This window comes from Ranitomeya imitator, chromosome 2, assembly GCF_032444005.1.
Source record: "Ranitomeya imitator isolate aRanImi1 chromosome 2, aRanImi1.pri, whole genome shotgun sequence".
Taxonomy (NCBI): domain Eukaryota; kingdom Metazoa; phylum Chordata; class Amphibia; order Anura; family Dendrobatidae; genus Ranitomeya; species Ranitomeya imitator.
The window spans coordinates 117,741,754-117,758,653 of NC_091283.1; the positions used below are offsets into that span (position 1 = coordinate 117,741,754).

The window sequence follows — 16,900 nt, forward strand, 5'->3', positions numbered from 1 at the left end:
ATGAAGGGGAAACAATGCAAAACAGCTGCACACACAGTATATTGCGCTCTAAGCAAAAATCACATTTAGGTAAATTATCACCAATTCAAGAATTGTAAATTATATTCAGAATATTTAAGGTATTCCAAGGGAATTATATTAGGTAAATAGCCATTGCTGAAAAATTGATCAAATCCATAGAAAACCTAAATTAATTACTAGTCGAACTCCTAATAATCATTATGTTGATATAATAGCACAACAAGCTGCTCCGTATAAATAATTACTGCATAGTGCCAATAGAAAGTTTTTACCAAATGCATATACATTATTAGACAATCTTAAATCTACCCTATTAAAGTATCTGGTGCTTAAAACAAGTGTGAAAAGCTCATTATACTAAATATAGCACTAAGACTAGATTGCAATAGAACAATAGTATATCAATAGTGATACAAAGGGGTTAAGTAACCCTAGCCTAGAAACAATTTATGAGTTACTGCAAAATGCAGAGACTGATGAAAGTAAATAAAATAAATAAATAAAACCAGGATATATTACAGTGCCATGTGACACAAGCATCAGATTAATTAGAGGTAAGCAATAATGCACAGTGCTAAATTATGCAAACAATTTGGGAATTGCTGTAAAAGTGCAAGGATTAATGAAAGTCAATAAAACCAGGGTTTATAAAGTGCCAAGTGACTCATAGCAGCAGGTTAATGAGAGGCAAGCAATAATGCACAGTGCTAAATTGTGCAAACAAGGAGGAGGGAGGCTAGAATTAGAGGCAATACATGACCTTTGGTTGCAGCACAGAGCCCCGACGCACGTTTCGCAAAACTTTCTTCCTTGGGGGTTATCGTATGAAGGGGAAATTGATTAGGAGTCATTTATATACCTTCAGCTTCAGTGGTGGCAGCAGCATGTGTGCGGTGCTTCCGTCATCTGGAACCGGACATGACATCCCCAAAGACCAGAGTCTAATGTCACCCATCCACACCCCCCTCTGACGTGTCAGAGAAGGGGGTGGAGCAAGCGACGACTAGGAAACATTGCCATGGAGACACACGAGCCGGAGACTCAGGAAGCGGACACGGCATGTGCTTCCGTTGTTTTGTAGGAAATGTTTTGTGTCTATAATAGGTATTAATGGTGTTTGCTCTGCATAAATAACAGATTTCTCAATCTTTTGATATAAAGTACTCAATAAGCGCTGTGAAAAAAAAAGAGGCCATGGCAGTGCCACTGTCTCTGCTGATTCGTTGGACCATTATCATATAACACTACCTTTGATTCTAATGAGACAAAAAAATAGCCCGGATAGTGTCAACAGATATGGCAGCTGCAGTGACTGTGGTGTAAAAAAAGGCATCATTGCAGTAACATTTTTTGTGATAAGTTGCAGAACAAAAGGTAAAAACAAAAATTGTGATCAGGTGTTTGGAAAAATAATTTTTTAAAACACTAAATTATTAGCTCTCAAAATCCTGATAGCCTCATTCCCCAAAAATGGACACAAATATAAACTATATTTTATAGTCCCTGTATGTGAACCAATCAAGGCAAGTGTGAAAACTGTGCTGCAAAGTACATTATGACATGTCTGTTTTTGCTTTAAATCTTTCTTTGTTGATTTTTTAATATTGAATTATATATGATTGAAAGTCTGATTTCCTTTCAAATAATTGTGTTTATTTTATAGCCAATTAACGGCAGAGTTCTTTGTAGCAAATTACACTGCTAAAATTCATTTTCTTCCTTGTGATATAAATATCCTGGCCAAAGAAATAAGTCTGCTAAATGGGAGGAAAAAATAATGGAGAACATTGCAACAAAACCAGTACAAAGGACTTGTCCGGCAGTAGGGTACAAGTCTATGGTCACTCTATGCATGCTATGAGGATTCTCCTGTGCCTGCAATAGGAGCTATGAGCTTGTGACCACAAGTATATGATTTGCATTCATGGGGTCACATGCTGGCAAGACTTATGGAGCCTTGCTGTTAGGAGTCGAGTTTCCTCTGCTGCACAGGAGGAATCTCGATCCGTGTCTGCTGCGGTCTCCCATTCTGCATCGGCCGCAGTGGGGTCTGCTCAGCGGAGGCGTCGCTCCCAGCGTCTTGCTGGGACTGATTCTGTGCAGAGGGTTACTGCTGCCTTTTCTGGCTCTCCTGTTGTACCCTGCACTGATCTGCGGCGAGCAGGCTTCTCTGGGACTAAGTCCTTATTTTCACACACTGAGCATGCCCAGGGCAAGATCTCCCGTTGGAGATCGAGGGTCACATGCTCAGGTACTGCAGCACATTCCATTGGTCCTCCAGGAAGGTCCTGAAAGGGCAAAACTTCGGTAGCAGCTTCCTGTGCTGCAACTATATAAACTGCGCATGACCACACGCCCATGCGCTAGTATTGTCTTGTAAATATGTGTGTGTGTTGTGAGTGAAAGTCGCTCTTTAAATAACCCTCCCTATTGGATGACTGTTCGCGGAAGGTGTATGTTTGCTATCTAGCGCCCGACTTATCCAACAGCACGTAACACACATTACAGCTACCAGTTGCTGTGTCCGCCAGTACGGCGCCATGCGCTTGCTCTGCGCTTTCCTGACCCAAGCCTGGGTGGTTAGTGGCGTCCGTCAGTGCGTCACCGCATGCACTCTTGTGCCTTTATATTATTATTTATGTTCCTCTGACACCCCAGTTGCGGTGTCGAGCGCATGGGGTCTTCTGAACTCAAATCCTCAGTCTCGGGTTTGAGATTAGTGACTCCTTGCTTGCGCTCTATGTGTGGTACCGCGGTCCTGTGACGCAACAGGGTTGCTTCCTTCACACAGGGTGAAGCTAACCCATGTGTGTATTCTTATAGTACCGCCATATAGTCCGTCTTTACTAGCAGCAGGGTTTTTACCTGCACGATGGACCTCGGACTGCGAACGCACCTAGTTCCATTTCATCTTGTACTTGGTGCGTTCCGCCAGTCCTTAACATAATACTAGCGCCAAGGTCTGGCTAGTAAATGGCGGACATTCAGCAATCTTTGCGGTGTATCCAGCAGCTGGAGGGTAGGTTGGCGGCTCTCGAGAGCTCAACCTCAGCTGTGGATGCTACCGCAGTTGCAGTACAGGCTGCTAGCGTGGCTGCAGCAACCTTGTGCACTGCCACCCCTGTTCCGACATTATCTCGCCTCCCATTGCCAGAAAAATTTTCTGGAGATTGCAAAACTTGTAGGGGATTCGTGAGTCAGTGCTCTATCCATCTCGAGCTCCTGGCTGCACGTTTTCCTACAGAGCGGGCTAAGGTGGGATTTATTGTGTCTCTCTTGTCGGACAGGGCATTGGAGTGGGCTATGCCGCTGTGGGAGCGAGGTGATCATGTGGTGCAGAGTGCTCCATTGTTCCTGAGCACTCTGAAAAAGGTCTTTTTAGGACCTCAAGTCACCCATGACACAGCGCTCCAACTACTGGCATTAACTCAGGGTGAGTCCTTGGTCAGCCATTTTTCCGTCCGCTTCCGTACATTAGCTTCCGAGCTGGAGTGGTTGGATAAAGCCCTTATTCCCATATTTTGGAGGGGCCTGGCTGATCACGTTAAGGACGCTCTGGCCACTAGGGAGATTCCTGCCACACTGGAGGAATTACTAACCGTCTCTACTCGTATTGATCTCCGTTTTAACGAGCGGAGGTTAGAGCGAGCCCAGTGTAGGCAGAGGTTTCGGCTGGCTCCCACCTTCGCCAAACCTTTGGAATCTCCAGTCCAGGCATCCGAGTCACATGAGGCCTTAGAGGTGACACGAGCGGGATCCAAATCTCAGTCCGCCCGTGCACATAAGGTCCGTCATGTTTGCCAGCAGTCAGGACATCTTGCCTCCAAGGGTCCTCAGCGGTCGGGGAAACGTCAGTGTCTAGTGGCAGTTGGAGGAGGTACACTAGACACGGCGATGTTTGCCTCAAAATTGTCCTTCAAGGGGACAATTACCATACGCTCATCCACTCTTATGGTCGAGCTATGCATGGATTCTGGGGCAGAGGGTAACTTTATGTCTTCCGCATTTGCCCAGCATCACGCAATACCCTTGGTGATGCTCGCCAAGCCAGTAACCGTTCGAGTGGTAAATGGGTCAACACTACCCTCACAGATTACCCACCAAACCATTCCTTTCATGCTTTCGGTGTCTCCATCACATCAGGAGATAATCTCCCTATTAGTCATTCCTGAGGGAATTGATGAGGTCCTGTTGGGGATACCATGGCTTCGCTACCATTCTCCTCATATTGAGTGGTCCTCAGGGAGAATTTTGGGATGGAGTAAATCCTGCGAGGGTAGATGTCAGAGGGAGTGCGTTCAGGTTGCTACTACACAGGTACCCGCAGATCTTTCCTCTCTCCCCAAGCACTATTGGCCCTATGCTGACGTGTTCTCCAAAAGAGCTGCGGAGACCCTTCCGCCTCACCGCCCCTATGACTGTCCTACTGACCTCTTGCCTGGTGCTGAGCCTCCCCGGGGTCGAGTCTATCCGTTATCTCTCCCGGAGATGGAGGCAATGTCTCAGTACATCCAAGAAAATCTGGCAAGAGGATTCATTAGGAAGTCAGTGTCACCGGCAGGGGCTGGGTTCTTCTTCGTACAGAAGAAGACTGGAGACTTACGTCCATGCATAGACTACAGGGGTCTTAACGCCATCACCGTTAAGAACAAGTACCCTTTACCCCTGATATCTGAGCTGTTTGATAGGCTACGGGGAGCGAGGGTATTTACAAAGTTAGATCTGCGGGGTGCTTACAACCTGATTCGCATCCGTGAGGGGGATGAATGGAAGACGGCTTTTAACACCAGGGATGGGCACTATGAATATCTGGTGATGCCCTTCGGGCTCTGTAATGCCCCAGCCGTTTTCCAAGACTTTGTGAACGACATCTTCCGGGATATGCTCACCACCTCGGTCGTAGTCTATCTGGATGATATTCTCATCTTTTCTCCAGATATTGACTCCCATCGGAGAGATGTTCGCAAAGTCTTCGACCTCTTACGGGCAAACTCCCTCTACGCCAAGTTGGAGAAGTGTGTGTTTGAGCAGGAGTCCTTGCCCTTCCTTGGTTATATCATCTCTGCCCAGGGATTGGCTATGGATCCTGCCAAGCTACAGGCTGTAATGGACTGGCAGGAACCCCATTCTCTTAAAGCGGTGCAGCGCTTTATGGGGTTCATTAATTACTATCGCCAGTTCATTCCACACTTCTCAACTTTGGTAGCTCCCTTGGTTGCCCTCACCAAAAAGGGAGCAAATCCCAAGTTGTGGTCAGAGGAGGTCTCCAAAGCCTTTCTCTCGATCAAGTCTCATTTCGCTAGCGCTCCCATCCTACATCGTCCCGATGTTGATAAACCATTTATCTTGGAGGTGGATGCCTCATCTGTTGGTGCTGGAGCAGTCCTTTTCCAAAAGGATGCTCAAGGTCGGAAGCATCCTTGCTTCTTCTTCTCCAAGACCTTCACACCAGCGGAGAGGAATTATTCCATCGGGGACAGGGAGTTGCTAGCCATGAAGTTGGCTTTTTCAGAGTAGAGACATCTCTTGGAGGGAGCTCGCTTTCCCTTCCAAGTCTTCACTGACTACAAGAACTTGGTATATCTACAAACGGCCCAGCGGCTGAATTCTCGCCAGGCTAGATGGTCCCTGTTCTTCTCCCGGTTCCATTTTACTCTTCATTTTCTCTCCGGGGAGAAGAACGTTCGTGCCGATGCTCTCTCCCGCTCCGTAGTGTCATCTGAGGAGGAGGAGGAGCCTCGGCTTATTGTCCCTTCTGAGAGCCTGAGAACTGTAGCACCGGTTTCGCTAGAGTCTGTGCCCCCGGGCAAGACTTTCGTGCCAACTAACTTGCGACCGGAGGTTCTCTCTTGGGCTCACTCCTCTAGAGTGGGTGGGCATTTTGGGACCAAGAGGACATCTGAGCTTTTGGCGAGAACATACTGGTGGCCGCATATGGCCCGAGATGTCAGGGACTATATTCAGGCATGTGTTTCTTGCGCCCAGAATCGGTCTCCTCGGCAACGGCCTGCTGGGTTGCTTTACCCTCTACCGGTGGCAGACAGGCCCTGGGAGATGGTCGGGATGGACTTTGTGGTGGGCTTACCCAAGTCGCGTGGCTGCTCCATTATTTGGGTTGTCACCGACCATTTCTCTAAGATGGTGCATTTGGTGCCGCTTCCTCGGTTACCTTCAGCATGGGCCTTGGCGGTGTTGTTCATTAAGCATGTTTTCCGATTGCATTGTATGCCTGATAAGATTGTCAGCGATCGGGGTCCCCAGTTCGCGTCTCGGTTTTGGAGAGAGCTCTGCCGTTTACTCAGCATAGAGTTAAACCTCTCCTCTGCATACCATCCCGAGACGAATGGGTTGGTGGAGAGAACCAACCAGACTCTGGTGACATATTTGCGTCATTTCGTCTCTGCTAGGCAGGACGACTGGGCATCTTTGCTACCTTGGGCGGAATTTGCCTTGAACAACGCCGTAGCCGATTCCACTGGTCAGACTCCTTTTCTCCTTAATTACGGCCAGCATCCGCGTGTCCCTGTGCCCATGCCCGTGTCATCCACCGATTCTAGGGTGACAGACTGGGCGGTGGAGGCACGTGACATCTGGGACCGCACACAGGATGCCATCCGGGCCTCCAAGGAGAGAATGAGGGTTTCGGCTGATACACACCGGCGCCCCGCTCCGGTCTTTGCTCCTGGCGACTTAGTGTGGCTCTCCGCCCGTAACATCAGGCTGCGAGTTGAGTCCACTAAGTTTGCTCCTCGCTACATTGGCCCGTTTAAGGTTCTGGAACAGGTCAACCCTGTGGTCTACCGTTTGGCTATTCCTCCACGCCTTGGTATCACCGATACTTTTCACGTTTCCCTCTTAAAGCCCGTTAGTTTGTCCCGATTTTCTGAGTCATCTGCTGGGACATCAGGTTCATCCACGGATGAGTTTGAGGTGAATGCTATTGTGGGGTGCAAGGTGGTACGTGGCAAGAAATTTTATCTGGTGGACTGGAAGGGTCACGGCCCAGAGGATAGAACCTGGGAGCCTGTGGAGCACATTCGGGCTCCGCTGCTTATTGCAGCTTTTGAGCATAGTGAGGCTCAAGGAGGGGGGGCCCTAGGAGGGGGGGTAATGTTAGGAGTCGAGTTTCCTCTGCTGCACAGGAGGAATCTCGATCCGTGTCTGCTGCAGTCTCCCATTCTGCATCGGCCGCAGTGGGGTCTGCTCAGCGGAGGCGTCGCTCCCAGCGTCTTGCTGGGACTGATTCTGTGCAGAGGGTTACTGCTGCCTTTTCAGGCTCTCCTGTTGTACCCTGCACTGATCTGCGGCGAGCAGGCTTCTCTGGGACTAAGTCCTTATTTTCACACACTGAGCATGCCCAGGGCAAGATCTCCCGTTGGAGATCGAGGGTCACATGCTCAGGTACTGCAGCACATTCCATTGGTCCTCCAGGAAGGTCCTGAAAGGGCAAAACTTCGGTAGCAGCTTCCTGTGCTGCAACTATATAAACTGCGCATGACCGCACGCCCATGCGCTAGTATTGTCTTGTATATATGTGTGTGTTGTGAGTGAAAGTCGCTCTTTAAATAACCCTCCCTATTGCATGACTGTTCGCGGAAGGTGTATGTTTGCTATCTAGCGCCCGACTTATCCAACAGCACGTAACACACATTACAGCTACCAGTTGCTGTGTCCGCCAGTACGGCGCCGTGCGCTTGCTCTGCGCTTTCCTGACCCAAGCCTGGGTGGTTAGTGGCGTCCGTCAGTGCGGCACCGCACGCACTCTTGTGCCTTTATATTATTACTTATGTTCCTCTGACACCCCAGTTGCGGTGTCGAGCGCATGGGGTCTTCTGAACTCAAATCCTCAGTCTCGGGTTTGAGATTAGTGACTCCTTGCTTGCGCTCTATGTGCGGTACCGCGGTCCTGTGATGCAACAGGGTCGCTTCCTTCACACAGGGTGAAGCTAACCCATGTGTGTATTCTTATAGTACCGCCATATAGTCCGTCTTTACTAGCAGCAGGGTTTTTACCTGCACGGTGGACCTCGGACTGCGAACGCACCTAGTTCCATTTCATCTTGTACTTGGTGCGTTCCGCCAGTCCTTAACACTTGCTCAATGAAAGTTTAATGAGCATTGCAAGACATGGCTAGTCAGAATGTGTCCAGAAGTTTGCAAATTGACTACTTTTGATCACATGACCACTCACTACTGGCACCGTCAACAAACCGGCAATGCTGATATTTCTGTTCAGCACTAATATATCCCTGTAACGGGGTCTACCAAGCTGGGGCACCTCTTTCAGTACCACCCTGTGTTTCAGGAGGTCCACTCTGCTATGGCTAGAGTCTAAATGAAGGAAGCTGGCTGTAATTGCTTGGTTACATGGGCGCATATAAAAGATCACTGCTTCTCCACGTATTTCCAGTCTGACAACACTTTACTCAAAGGACACAGAATATATCACACAGATACAGAGGGCAGGCCAATAGAAAAGCGGCAGGCCAGACACATTACAATAGCCGCAGGTGGCCAGAGCCTGCCGATATTTACTGTGGGAATTACAAAGGTGGGGGGCGGACTAAAGGGGAATATCGTGTCCTCTCTGCCCAGGGCGCAGCCTGTGGGCTGATGCATTAGGGATATGCATCTCACATGGAACCTATTATACATACATATAACTGCACAACATATTCTGGGTGCTGAGTGTTTCCGTAACACATAACAATCCCTATTTACAAACATTTTTTAATATTCATGTAATGTTCTAAAATACAGTGGGGCAAAAAAGTATTTAGTCAGTCAGCAATAGTGCAAGTTCCACCACTTAAAAAGATGAGAGGCATCTGTAATTTACATCATAGGTAGACCTCAACTATGGGAGACAAACTGAGAAAAAAAATCCAGAAAATCACATTGTCTGTTTTTTTAACATTTTATTTGCATATTATGGTGGAAAATAAGTATTTGGTCAGAGACAAAATTTCATCTCAATACTTTGTAATATATCCTTTGTTGCAATGACAGAGGTCAAACGTTTTCTGTAAGTCTTCACAAGGTTGCCACACACTGTTGTTGGTATGTTGGCCCATTCCTCCATGCAGATCTCCTCTAGAGCAGTGATGTTTTTGGCTTTTCGCTTGGCAACACGGACTTTCAACTCCCTCCAAAGGTTTTCTATAGGGTTGAGATCTGGAGACTGGCTAGGCCACTCCAGGACCTTGAAATGCTTCTTACGAAGCCACTCCTTCGTTGCCCTGGCGGTGTGCTTTGGATCATTGTCATGTTGAAAGACCCAGCCATGTTTCATCTTCAATGCCCTTGCTGATGGAAGGAGGTTTGCACTCAGAATCTCACGACACATGGCCCCATTCATTCTTTCATGTACCCGGATCAGTTGTCCTGGCTCCTTTGCAGAGAAACAGCCCCAAAGCATGATGTTTCCACCACCATGCTTTACAGTAGGTATGGTGTTTGATGGATGCAACTCAGTATTCTTTTTCCTCCAAACACGACAAGTTGTGTTTCTACCAAACAGTTCCAGTTTGGTTTCATCAGACCATAGGACATTCTCCCAAAACTCCTCTGGATCATCCAAATGCTCTCTAGCAAACTTCAGACGGGCCCGGACATGTACTGGCTTAAGCAGTGGGACACGTCTGGCACTGCAGGATCTGAGTCCATGGTGGCGTAGTGTGTTACTTATGGTAGGCCTTGTTACATTGGTCCCAGCTCTCTGCAGTTCATTCACTAGGTCCCCCCGCGTGGTTCTGGGATTTTTGCTCACCGTTCTTGTGATCATTTTGACCCCACGGGGTGGGATTTTGCGTGGAGCCCCAGATCGAGGGAGATTATCAGTGGTCTTGTATGTCTTCCATTTTCTAATTATTGCTCCCACTGTTGATTTCTTCACTCCAAGCTGGTTGGCTATTGCAGATTCAGTCTTCCCAGCCTGGTGCAGGGCTACAATTTTGTTTCTGGTGTCCTTCGACAGCTCTTTGGTCTTCACCATAGTGGAGTTTGGAGTCAGACTGTTTGAGGGTGTGCACAGGTGTCTTTTTATACTGATAACAAGTTTAAACAGGTGCCATTACTACAGGTAATGAGTGGAGGAAAGAGGAGACTCTTAAAGAAGAAGTTACAGGTCTGTGAGAGCCAGAAATCTTGATTGTTTGTTTCTGACCAAATACTTATTTTCCACCATAATATGCAAATAAAATGTTAAAAAAACAGACAATGTGATTTTCTGGATTTTTTTTCTCAGTTTGTCTTCCATAGTTGAGGTCTACCTATGATGTAAATTACAGACGCCTCTCATCTTTTTAAGTGGTGGAACTTGCACTATTGCTGACTGACTAAATACTTTTTTGCCCCACTGTAAATCATCCTGGTAGTAATTTTCTGAAAAGTGGCTTCTGTAAAAGTTTTAAGGTCATGTATGTTAATTAGATGTTATATTGTACACTTGTATGTACCAATGATCTCCAGTTATTTACTATTTGTAAATAATGGTAGTAGACACGGGTGACATGATTCTAACAACTCACCACCCATCTATATCGATAATAAAGCCATCCGCTCTTAACTTCATAGCAATCTTTATTGTTACATTGTAGAAAGAGGAAATATATTGACAATAAGAATGGAGGACCATTTGGGAATTAAACCATAAGAAATAAACCTAGTAACAAGTAATTGTCTCCATCGTCAGCTCCAAAAAGTGTTGACATCTGCTGTACTATTATATGAGATTTTCAGTTGATCTTAGAGTCTTCATAATTTCATAATATTTATTTCTCATAATTATTGGACGGCCCTTCTTTCCTAAATTGCAGCTTGGTGTTACCTACGCCGCTTCTCGGCGTCGTCGCTCCTCCGCTGCTGGGTCCGGGCGCCGCGGCTCTCGTCGCTCTGTCCCTCCTCGCTCTGCCTCCGGGTCTGATCCTGACCGTCCTGCTCTTGCTCCTCATAGCGCCGGATCCTTCTCTGTCGCAGCACACCCCCGGCGTTCCACTTCCGGGTCTGCGCGCTCCTGTGCTCCTTCGGCATTTCCGGTGTCTGGGTCCTCGGCTGGTGCGCTCCCTTTGCGCAGGCGCCCCAGCTTTCCTCAAGGACGCAGGCGCTGGGTCTCCGTGACCTCTTCCTGAGGTCAATAGGTCAGTCTTCGCTATTGTCCAATCCTGTTCTTGCCTCTACTATAAGAGGCAGGCTCTCTGGTTCTCTGGTGCCAGATTGTTGTAGCTCTTTGCTATTGCCTTTGGCTCTCCCTGGTCTTCCCTGCTTCGTGCTCTGCGTTTCTGTCCATGGATTCGCCTTCCCTCTGTTCCTGCCCTCTTTTGGTTTTGCCCCTTTCGTTTGCTGGTCTCTCGCCTTTGTTGTTTAACCCTTCTTTGTTCTTTTGTTTTGTTCCTCAGCGTCCTGCTTGTCTCAGCTTCCAGTGTTCCGTTTTTTCCCAGCCTTCTCCTTCCCTTCTCCCTGGAGCCGTCCCTTCTGGTATCTTCACCGTGGGTAAGTGACCTCTGGGCCTGCTCCTAGCGGTCCCTGTATAGGGGTCGTTCTCTATCTTAGGTCGCTCGCCCAGGGGTAGGTCTCCCCACGGTCCAGAGGGTCCACTCTTGTTTCTTCCCGGGCCGCTATAGTACAATCTGGCCATGGACCCCACGGGTACCCCTTTTTCGGCTCAGAAGGAGTTAGCGCTTTTGCGTGAGAATCAGTAGCGCATAATGGCTTTTTTGAAAACTTTGGAGTCACGCCTTACCTCCATTCAGACCTCTGACCCTGTCAACGCCGCTCAATTGGCTAGTCTTCAACAGGAGCTCTCTCAACAACGGGATACTCAGACCCGCATGCTGAGTTATATGGCTTCTATCGATGACCGCTTGTTCAATCTCCAGTCTGCCCCCGTTGCAGCTGTGCAAGCTCCTTCTCTCGCTCCCACTCCCGTGTCTACCCCGTCCCCTCGCTTGGGCAAACCTCCCAGATACTCCGGCGATCCTAAGCTTTGTCGGGGGTTTCTAAATCAATGCCGTCTCCATTTTGAGCTTCTACCCCTTCAGTACCCCTTTGACCGGGCTAGGGTGGCATTTATAGTGTCTCACCTGGAGGGAGAGGCGTTGGCTTGGGTTAATCCCTTGTGGGAGCGTGACGACCCTGTAGTCTGCCACCTGCAGAATTTTCTTGAGACCTTTCATAAAGTTTTTGATGAGCCCGGTCGTCTAGCCTCTACTACCGAGTCCCTCTTTAATTTACGTCAAGGTCCCTCTTCTGTTGGACAATATGCCATCCGCTTCCGTACTCTGTCCTCAGAACTGGGATGGAACAATGAGGCACTTGTGGGTGCTTTTTGGCGGGGTTTGTCCAGCCGGATTAAGGACGAGCTTGCTGGTCGTGATACCCCAACTTCTCTTGAGGATCTGGTCTCCCTCGCTACCCGGATTGATCTCCGCTTTCAGGAGCGGTCTCGTGAGTCGGCTAGAGAGAAAAGACCTATTCCCGTTCTTTCTACTTTCCGTCAGCCTAGCAGCTCTCGTGCTTCCGTTTCTGTTCCTTCTTCTGTGCCTTCCTCTGAACCCATGCAAGTGGATCGAGTAAAAATGGCGGAACAACGCCGCAAGGAGAGGCGCACCCAGGGCCTATGCTTTTACTGTGGCAGTGCCGCTCACTTGCTCCGCAGCTGTCCTGATAGACCGGAAAACTCTTCCGCCTAGGACAGGTAAGAGAGGCCTCCCTAGGTGTCCGTGTTTCCTCTCATCCTTTAACTCTTAATGTCCTTTTTGTTTCCAATCAGTTTCGGTCCTCCGAAGTGGCGTATGTGGATTCAGGCGCAGCAGGCAATTTTATCAGCCTTGAGGCGGCTCGGCAGCTTCGCGTTCCTGTAATCTCTTTGGACTCTCCCCGCTAGATTGCTTCGGTGGATGGTAGACCTTTACAGGAGGAGATTTCTTTTGTTACAGAGGAGGTGGAGATTCAAATCGGGGCTCTGCATCAAGAAAGGATCGCTTTTTATGTTTTACCTAACCTCTCTCACGCCTTTTTGCTTGGTCTTCCCTGGCTTCGAGTTCACGAACCTACCCTGAATTGGTGCACAGGAGACGTTCTTCGGTGGGGTCCTTCGTGTCATGGTCGCTGTCTTCAGTCTATACGTCCTGTTTGCCCTTCTCAGCCTACTGGAATTCCTGAAGGTTTACCTACTCCCTACTGGTCGTATGCTGATGTCTTCAATAAAAAGGAGGCTGAGAATCTTCCTCCCCATCGTTCCTACGATTGTCCGGTAGATCTTCGTCCCGGTTGCTCTCCACCTAGAGGGAGAATTTATCCACTTTCTGCAGCAGAGACCAAGTCTATGTCGGAGTACATACAAGAAAACCTGGCTAAAGGATTCATCCGCAAGTCCTCTTCTCCTGCCGGAGCTGGGTTCTTCTTTGTGAAGAAGAAGGACGGTTCCTTAAGACCATGTATAGACTACCGAGGATTGAACAGTATCACGGTCAAAAATAGGTATCCTCTACCCCTTATACCGGAGCTCTTCGACCGCCTTCGAGGCGCTTGTATTTTTACTAAGCTTGACTTACGAGGTGCCTACAATTTGGTCCGGATCCGTGCAGGCGACGAGTGGAAGACGGCCTTTAACACCCGAGATGGACATTACGAGTACTTGGTTATGCCCTTCGGCCTCTGCAATGCTCCCGCGGTATTCCAAGAGTTCGTTAACGATGTGTTCCGGGATCTTCTCTACTCTTGTGTTGTGGTGTATTTGGATGACATTCTTGTTTTTTCTTCCGATCTTCCTTCGCATCTCAGAAGTGTTCGTGAGGTCTTGCAACGCCTAAGAGACAACCACTTGTATGCCAAGTTAGAGAAGTGTGCGTTCGAGCAAACCTCTTTGCCATTCCTTGGATACGTTGTTTCGGACTCTGGTCTTAAGATGGATCCTGAGAAGTTGAATGCCATAATTAACTGGCCACAGCCCTGCGGAGTGAAAGCCATCCAACGCTTCATTGGATTCGCGAATTACTACAGGCAATTCATCCCGCACTTCTCTACCGTGATCCGTCCTCTTTCTTCTCTCACTCGCAAGGGTTCCAGTTCCAAGGAGTGGTCTCCTGAGGCAGAGGAGTCCTTTGCTCTTCTTAAGAAGTCTTTTTCTTCCGCACCTGTCCTGCATCACCCGGAGAGGAACAAGCCATTTATTCTGGAGGTTGACGCCTCTTCCACAGGTGCAGGAGCCGTTCTCTCTCAGAAGACCCCAGAGGGTCGAATGGCTCCCTGCGGCTTCTTCTCTAAAGCCTTTTCGACTTCTGAACGAAATTATACCATTGGAGATCGAGAGTTGTTGGCCATCAAGTTGGCCTTAGAAGAATGGAGATACTTGCTTGAAGGATCTGTTCATCCTTTTATAATCTTCTCCGATCACAAGAATCTTACTTACCTGCAAACTGCGCAAAGATTAAACCCACGTCAAGCCAGATGGTCTTTGTTTTTTGCTCGTTTCGAGTTTGAACTTCGTTTCCGGCCAGGCAACAAGAACATAAAAGCGGATGCCTTGTCCAGGTCATTTCTTTCGTCAGATGCTGTGGAGGAGCCAGCATACATCATTGATCCTACTAAAATTGTAACCGTCGCTCCACTTCAGATGTTCCGTCCTCCACCGGGCAAGACGCTAGTCTCGGATGAAGACACTAGAAGGGTTTTATCCTGGGGTCACTCCTCCAAGTTGGCCGGTCATGCAGGTACCAAGAAAACTTACCTTCTCATCTCTCTGTACTATTGGTGGCCTACTCTACGTCTAGATGTTAAGGAATTCGTAGCTTCGTGTCCCTCATGTGCCAGGAACAAAATACCTAGACGACTACCACTTGGGAACCTGCTTCCTCTTCCAGTTCCATCTGCTCCGTGGCAGCATATTGCCATGGATTTCATCACCGATCTTCCTTGCTCCTCCGCGTGTACAGTCATCCTTGTTGTAGTGGACAGATTTTCTAAGATGGCTCATTTTATTCCGCTGGCTGGTTTACCTTCTGCTCCTGAGTTGGCAAACATTTTTATTCAAAACATCTTTAAATTCCATGGACTACCACAACACATCGTGTCAGATAGAGGGGTACAATTTACTTCTCGCTTTTGGAGAGCCTTGTGCAAACTTTTGAAGGTGAACCTGGACTTCTCTTCCGCATATCACCCGCAAACCAACGGTCAGGCGGAACGTACCAACCAAACTCTTGCCATTTATCTCCGGCATTTTTCTAATGCTCATCATAATGACTGGGTCAATTTGCTTCCTTGGGCAGAGTTTGCCTACAACAACCACTCCAGCGAGTCCTCTGCAAGGACTCCATTTTTCATTGTTTTTGGACAGCACCCTGGTGTACCCCTACCAGTCTCTCCTGCCTCTGGTGTTCCAGCAGCTGACTCTATGGCTCTCAAGTTTTCTTCGATCTGGGACGAGGTCAAAGAGACATTAAAACAAGCTTCGTCTAAAATGAAGAGACATGCAGACAAGAGGTGTTTAGATTCTCCTCCTTTCGCTCCTGGTGATATGGTCTGGCTTTCTTCAAAATTCATCAGACTCAAGATTCCTTCCTACAAACTTGGTCCACGTTTTACTGGTCCTTTTGAGATTCTGCGTCGAGTCAACGATGTCGCTTACAAGCTGAAATTGCCTGCTTCGCTTCGTATACCCAATACGTTTCATGTCTCTCTTCTCAAACCAGCCATCTTTAACCGTTTTCACTCCTCCCCTTGTACTCCTTCTCCACCAGTCAGCACTGACAACGTCTTTGAGGTGAGGGATATCTTGGCTGTTAAGAAAATTCGGGGAAAGGAGTTTTTCTTGGTTGATTGGAAGGGTTTTGGTCCTGAGGAGAGGTCCTGGGAGCCTTTGGAGAACATCGATGCTCCTCGTATTCTTAATAAATTTTTTGCTGCTTTACGTGGGGGGGGGTGTAAGGAGGGTGGTACTGTTACCTACGCCGCTTCTCGGCATCGTCGCTCCTCCGCTGCTGGGTCCGGGCGCCGCGGCTCTCGTCGCTCTGTCCCTCCTCGCTCTGCCTCCGGGTCTGATCCTGCCCGTCCTGCTCTTGCTCCTCATAGCGCCGGATCCTTCTCTGTCGCAGCGCGCCCCCGGCGTTCCACTTCCGGGTCTGCGCTCTCCTGTGCTCCTTCGGCATTTCCGGTGTCTGGGTCCTCGGCTGGTGCGCACCCTTTGCGCCGGCGCCCCAGCTTTCCTCAAGGACGCAGGCGCTGGGTCTCCGTGACCTCTTCCTGAGGTCAATAGGTCAGTCTTCGCTATTGTCCAATCCTGTTCTTGCCTCTACTATAAGAGGCAGGCTCTCTGGTTCTCTGGTGCCAGATTGTTGTAGCTCTTTGCTATTGCGTTTGGCTCTCCCTGGTCTTCCCTGCTTCGTGCGCTGCGTTTCTGTCCGTGGATTCGCCTTCCCTCTGTTCCTGCCCTCTTTTGGTTTTGCCCCTTTCGTTTGCTGGTCTCTCGCCTTTGTTGTTTAACCCTTCTTTGTTCTTTTGTTTTGTTCCTCAGCGTCCTGTTTGTCTCAGCTTCCAGTGTTCCGGTTTTTCCCAGCCTTCTCCTTCCCTTCTCCCTGGAGCCGTCCCTTCTGGTATCTTCACCGTGGGTAAGTGACCTCTGGGCCTGCTCCTAGCGGTCCCTGTATAGGGGTCATTCTCTATCTTAGGTCGCTCGCCCAGGGGTAGGTCTCCCCACGGTCCAGAGGGTCCACTCTTGTTTCTTCCCGGGCCGCTATACTTGGCAACAACAAATAATATCACAGAATTGTAATTTGTTATTCTCTATGTGAAATATTCATACATTTATATGCTGGACTTTTTCATGTTAAAAAGAAAAGATAGATGAGAGCTAAGAATGCTTTAATATTTTAAACACATT

General features: G+C 48.4%; 1 protein-coding gene across 6 annotated transcripts in view; it reads left to right on the forward strand.

Annotated features, from left to right (window-relative positions):
* Nucleotides 1-16,900, forward strand: part of TENM1 (teneurin transmembrane protein 1) — a 1,319,573-nt gene that overhangs the window by 123,937 nt on the left and 1,178,736 nt on the right. For 3 of the 6 annotated variants that reach the window (XM_069747174.1, XM_069747176.1, XM_069747178.1), the window contains exon 2: nt 16,535-16,628. The exons of the other annotated variants lie outside the window; for them this stretch is intronic. The gene's annotated coding sequence lies outside the window, so the exon portion shown is untranslated. The remainder of the gene's footprint in view (nt 1-16,534; nt 16,629-16,900) is intronic. 6 annotated transcript variants of the gene reach the window in all.